At 40.6% G+C, this 6,670-nt stretch overlaps 1 protein-coding gene across 2 annotated transcripts in view; it reads right to left on the bottom strand.

Annotated features, from left to right (window-relative positions):
• The window catches only part of SNX25 (sorting nexin 25), a 144,928-nt gene extending 138,518 nt beyond the window's left edge, over window positions 1–6,410 (bottom strand). The window contains exon 1 of one of the 2 annotated variants that reach the window (XM_006160453.3): window positions 6,372–6,410. The gene's annotated coding sequence lies outside the window, so the exon portion shown is untranslated. The remainder of the gene's footprint in view (window positions 1–6,371) is intronic. The other variant, XM_014592394.2, reaches the window with a different exon arrangement.
• Window positions 6,411–6,670: the final 260 nt, after the last annotated feature.

Genomic DNA, 6,670 nt, shown 5'->3' with positions numbered 1-6,670 from the left:
ACCCCACACACCCCCCCACCCCAACACCCCTGGGGAAGGGGGAATGGCCATGCCACAATTCCTTCTCCATTCCCCTCTCGGGACTTTGGGCACGCACGCAGACACACACACCCGCGCCCGGTGTGAGTTTTAAGCTGCCAGGTCCAGGATTCCAACCACCGTTGACTATGCAGGAGTCCACTAACATAACTATTACACCATCTGCTGGTCCCACATTTTTCAAACTGCTAGGGCAAGGATTAAATTCATGGTAGGCCATGTGGGATCCAGCTCCCTTAACCACGAAGCCAATGGGCCGGCCCTATTAGCAATTTTTTTATGTCCCAGGTTTAATCATGTATTGTATCTTCCCAGTTAGCACTATTAGAACATAACTGTCTTATTTTATATATATTGTAAAATTATATATATTATAGTTAACACTATTTATATGTAACTTTAATTTTTACTAATCTTTACTAATCATAAAGGAGTATTTCCTTTATGACAGAAGATGAGTAATTTCCTTTATATGTAATCACTGTTCATATATCAAGAGATTATGTATATCAAAAACTTTTTCAATGCATATTTATATTTGCTTGTGGTGTGTAAAATACATCTGGAAGAATAAAGAGCAGCTATTAATAGTGGCTGCCTACAGAGAAGGGAGAGATCTTTTTTCACTGTATACCTCCTTACATGTTTTGAATATTTTTAATCATGTGGTTATACAACCTATGAAAGAAATTATGTTAAAAAATTATGAATAGTATGAATTTAAAGTAAAACAACTCTTATATCACACAGAGTTATCTAGGATCCTATGATTTAAGTGGTTTTCAAAGTCATCTTCCTCAAAAATATTGTATCACCTACCACTATGATTTAAATCCTCTAGTTAAAATGAAAACGAATTTTTGGTAGACAGTAAACATGCCATTATTTGTTATCAAATTATTGAGGATTAGTTTATCACATTAGCATAATAAAGGAATGTCACAAAGAAGCTGTGTACAGTCTCCCTAATTCCTCTTTCTTTTCCATTTCCCCCTCAAGTAACTAAATTAAGTTTGATGTACTCAAAGAATCTTTGTATTAGTAAAAGAACTCATTTAGGAATTGTAGAAGTCTGACTCAAGCCAAGTAGAGCAGTCAACTGCTGTGTGAATGTTTTTACTGTCTCCATAAACATCTACCCTCCCCCCTCTAGTCTTCTCCTTTAGTTTAATCTGCTCAGTCTGAGAAAGCAGAGACAGGGAATGTCCTTGTTTATCTCTGAATCTTCTGCAACATCAAAAACAGAGCCAAACAATTACAGAAAGTAATTATCCCCACTCTTAGTGCCACCTATTGCAAGGCTCTGAGCCTTCTATAAAAAAATCTGGTTGAAATTTCAATCTAAAAACATCAACTGATGCCAGCCACATAGTACAGTGGTAACACAAGACTCCACCATGCTGAGACCGTATGAGAAGGTCCCCAGTTTGCTTCCTGAAGTATCCCTGTGCTTGTCAGGTATGTGCACACGTGTCTATAGTCTGGACTGTCTGTGGATGTGGATGGGTGTAGATCACAGCATGAAGACCCTGTTGCGGGCCTCACACACACACACCTCTCTCTCTCCCTCCACCCCTCCCCCCCAATCTCTCATGGAAAAATCATACTCTTTAAAATAAATAAACTAATGAAAATGTCAGTTGGATACTTAAATTTATTCTTATCAAAATCCATCTATCAAGAGCATACTATGTGCCTGACACTAAGCACCCAGCAACTAACCAAACAAAAACTTATCTCACCAGATCAGAATATGAGTTATGTGGCAGATATGGAGTAAATATTTACTAACCAGATTGCATAAACTTCTCAAATGTTTCTATCTGGCTAAACTATGAAGTCTTTCATCAATATTTTCTTTTTTTTGGGAGAGGTTTTTTTTTTTTTTTTTTTCACTATAGGGTGCGTGCGCTCGCCAGACAGACAGAGAGACATAGAGATAGAAAGCGAGAAATCACCCCCCAGGGGGGATGGTCACGCCGCAATCCCTTCTCCTCCATTCTCCTCTTGGGATCTTGGACACGCACGCACACGCGCCCGGTGTGAGTTCTAAGCCACCGGGTCCGGGACGCGAACCGAGGTCGACTACATGGGAGTCCAGCAACATAACCATTACGCTAACTGCTGGTTCCCCTACTTATTTTAATTTGACCAGAGAGGGGCAGAGCGAGCAAGAGAGAGAGAGAGAGAAAGCAACAAGAGTGAATCAATAGTTTAGAAAAATTTATCATCATCACCAGTAGTTCAAACTTTTCATAATAGAAAAGAAGAAAATATTTTATATTTTGATGATAGAAAGGTAAAAGAGAATAACTTTTTTTTTAACTTGCTATAGAGCATATGTGTGAGAGAGAAAATGAGCCGCCAGGTCATTTTTCGAACTGTAGTCAGCCCTGTGGGAGTCCAACGCCCTTAATCACCATGCCACTTCCCACCCCCTCATTAGTATTTTCTTCACATAGCAGTGGCCTTTAGTTTCCCATTTGATACTAAACACCCAACTTGTGGATGTCTTATGTTAGCTCTCCAATCCTCATTAATTAATTACTTATTTTAGACCTTAAGTAATATAAATCAAGAATTATCTAAGAGTCTACAGTGCAAAAGGAAAAATAAAACGTTCAGACTACGTGATAGAAAAATTGACAAAGAAGTTATTCTTGGGACCAGCAGTTAGCGTAATGGCTATGTCGCCGGACTCTCATGTAGTCGACTGCAGTTCAAGTCCCGGACCCGGCGGCTTAAACTCACACTGGGCGCATGTGCATGCATGCCCAAGGTCCCGAGAGGAGAGTGGAGGAGAAGGGATTGTGGCATGGCCATCCCCCCTGGGGGGTGATTTCTCACTTTCTGTCTCTGTCTTTCTCTGTCTTTCTGGCAAGCGCACGCACCCTATCGCAAAAAAACTCTAAAAAAAATTAAAAAAAAAAAAAAAGAAAGAAAAAAAAAGAAGTTATTCTTGGGCCACTTGGTGGCAATGGAGGCTAAGGTGGCTGAATCCCATATGGCCAACTGCATGGTTCAAGTCCTGGACCCTGCAACTTGAGAAATACATCCAAGCACATGCAAAAGTTGTGTAAAGGGAATGGAGGAAAAGGGATTGTGGCATGGCCATCATCCCTGAGGTGTGCTTTTTCACTTTCCTATCTCTCTCTCTCTCTCTCTCTCTCTCATGAACACATATGCTCTATAGCAAATTTTAAAAAAAAAGTTACTCTCTTTTACCTTTCTATCATCAAAATGTAAGAAATATTTTCTTCTCTATTATAAGAAGTGTGATTGTGGTGATCATGATAAGTTTTTCTAAACCATTGATTCACTCTTGCTCTATTTTTCCTGCTGTTGCTTTGGTTGGATTGAGTGCTAGGGTCAAGTAACTGTGGCTAGCAATTCTGAGGCTCATGCACAGGGGAATTAACTAGCCTGGCAGAAAACCAAACTACAGCTATGGACCAGGAAAACCACACTTTGACCACGCACTGAGCAAAGCTGGACTATCTGTCACACCAGGAGTAGGTCAGCACCAGAGCATCACAGCTCCTGCCTGCTGTCTTGCAACAAAGCCCTAATTTCCTAAAGTGGGCCCAGTCCTGACCATCAAGACTTTCGTGTCAACTTTCCTGGTCTTAACACAAAAGTTTCCCTTAGTAACTACAAATACCACTGGATATCTGGAATGAAATTCCTATCTGGCATAAAATTACTTTTACTACTTTAATCAACAGTGATTCCCAACCAAGAAAAGTTGAAAGTTGACTCTTCAAGCACCAAGGCACAGGCAAGTAGTATGTTGCTTTGCAGTGCTGGAAGCCACATAGCCACCTCAGGACTGGAACCCAAGCTGCCCTGAAACATGGCAGGCATGTACACCCAGGATCCTGATTATGTGGAAGGGACTGAAACTGTTGAGGATGCCTGTCTCTCTCTCTCTCCTCAAACTCATGAAAGAAATAAACTTCAAAAGAAATTCAAAATCTGTGTATATAGGAGATGCTCAATAGATACTAGATTAACTGGACGAGGAAAGTGCTGAATTAGGGACAAATGGATGTATAATAATTTCCTTCATTATCATCAGAAAACACATCTTGAACTCTTACTAAGTGCAAGGGATAACAAAAGTCATCAACCATAGGTCCTAACTTCAGGGCATTTACAATTAATAACTACATTGTGGAGCATTCAGAAGCATGTGAATACCTCTAAAAATAAAACATTCCCTTTCTTTTAGTTATAAGGCTTCTCTAGTCGCTTTTAACAATGTACGTATTTTTTTCCTCTGCAGAAAAAAGCCCAGAAGAGGAACCAGCAGTTGTAATGGCTATGTCACTGGACTCCCATGCAGTCAACTGTGGTTCAAGTCCCAAGTCCCAGACCCAGTGGTTTAAACTCATGCCAGGTGCATGTGCGTGTGTATCCAAGGTCCTGAGAAGAGAATGGAGGAGAAGAGATGAGAAGGGATTACGGCGTGGCCATCCCCCCCCCCCAGGGGCATGATTTCTCGCTTTCTGTCTCTTTCTTTCTGGCGAGTGCCTGCGCCCTATAGCAAAAACCTCTCAAAAAAAAAAAAAAAAAAAAAAAAAAAAAAAAACACCAGAAGGAAAGAAAGGGCAGAAGGAGGAAGAATGGATGGATGGATAGAAAGATGGATCAGAGCGTTTGACATGTCTAGCTCATAGTAAAAATAAAAGTGTATGTGAACAAGGATCATTGTCTTCGTGCTGAATTCAAATTTCTGTAGTAAAATAGTCACTGTCATCCTAAGAAGCTCCATTTGGTTCATTGCTAAACAACCTCCCCCTCCACATATGTTAAATGACCTGTGTAGTCCAGCTCCTACCCCCACAGAACAGATATTTTATACTACACCACATGCTTTGCTTCCTACCCTACCATTCATAAACAAGAGAACATGAAACACACACAAATTACTAAAATAAAGCATAACTAGAGGCTTAAGTACATATCACGAGTACTATAAAAAATAGAATTTTATGTGACTAACATGAATTTCTATTCTAAGTAATATATAACTTAGCAAGCAATTTCCTAAGACACTTTCTTATTTAAGGCTACTGTTGGAATCCAAGTTCAAATTGAATGACCAATATTCACTTTCCTTACATTATACTTTACCTTTTCTATTACCTGAAATCTTCGGGTACTACATAGGAGAGATTACACACACTGCTTCATTTTTTTCTGCCACCTTTAAAGTACTATTTTAATTTCTCTACTAAACTGCCTTTCTAAATAAAAAAGATTTTCCTATCTAGAGGTGCACATGAGCGAGAGATTCGGGGGTTGGGATGTATTTTCCAAACACAGAGTGGTAACCTACAACATGATGCTTGTGAGACCCTAAGAGGTAGACTACAAAACCAGACTTTGGCCCCAATCTCATCATATGAACTTCCACCCCCCGCCCCAGGCACTCTTAATCACTTAACTCTTAATCACTTTTTGTTTCATAAGCACTTATCACTACCTCAAAGTATCTCTTTTACTTGTTGATTTACTATCTGGTCCCCCACAAGAAAATAATCTCCAGACACAGGACTCCTGTATGTCTTGTCAGTTCATCCCAGCTTCCAGAACAGTAGGTGGCTCATCCAAGATACTCAACAAATACTCACTGAATGAGTTCAAACATTTTATACTACTAGAGAATGGGGATATCTCCTATGGATCAAGAAACCAGCCAGTAAAATCGGGTCCTTACTTTTTTCATCATTGCAGAGGAAAAGCAAGTTGCTTGCTCAGCAACTCTTACAACTGGATAGGGAAAAAAAGGTTTAAAGGTTTAAATGAAGGTTTTTAAAAGAATTAAACATGACTAGTTCCTGAGACTACTTTTAAAAACAGAGTTTCCCATTCCGAATATCCAAAATTGTTTATCAACCGAAGAGAAGATGCCAGACTGCTTTCTCTGCATCCCTTCCACCATTATCTCAGCACTGCATTCTGAACTATCAGACTCAGTAATTTTGGTGAAGAGGGTGATGCTATTTTCTACAAAGAAGTAAACAGGTCCTACCATAAGCACATATAAACCCTGGGGGCAATGGTCACTCTAACGAATATGTTTACGAAGTTGAGCCACTGCCATTTATACTTACTCCAAAGTGCATGGGTCATTTCGGTTTAATGACAGTATCATTCAATCAAGTAGTGAGTGTCAAGCGACCACAGACTAAAGTTCCTTTTAAAAGGTTTAGGAAAAGAAACCTGGGAGCTAGAAAATATCATAAGTTTGGCAGGGAGGAAAAGGAGCGCCCCCGGAAAAGACTATTCTTCCTCATATTCCCTAACTACAGCCCAATGTCCCATACCTCACCGAGGAGAGCTTTCCTTTTCTTGCAAACTACAGGTTTCTGGCGTCCTCTTTCTATTAATAAATCACAGAAAACAGCCGGGACTGCATTACTCTCAGCAACATGGTGGAAGACAGGATGGCGCGGCTCGGTGCGCGGTCCTGGGTGGGAGACCTGCCAAGTTTCCGCATCTGTAAAGGACGTAGCTACCTCCCACCGAGAGCCGTTAGGGAACCCGAGCAGGACCACGCACACAGGACGCAGTGCTCCCCTCTTCCACTCACCACCTGCACCGCAACATCGAAGACGTGGGGTGA

The sequence above is a fragment of the Tupaia chinensis genome, unplaced genomic scaffold (genome assembly GCF_000334495.1).
Source record: "Tupaia chinensis unplaced genomic scaffold, TupChi_1.0 Scaffold000685_1, whole genome shotgun sequence".
NCBI classification, from domain to species: Eukaryota; Metazoa; Chordata; class Mammalia; order Scandentia; family Tupaiidae; genus Tupaia; species Tupaia belangeri.
Note: the sequence above shows the minus strand (reverse complement) of the source record. Positions and strands in the feature narration are given on the sequence as shown.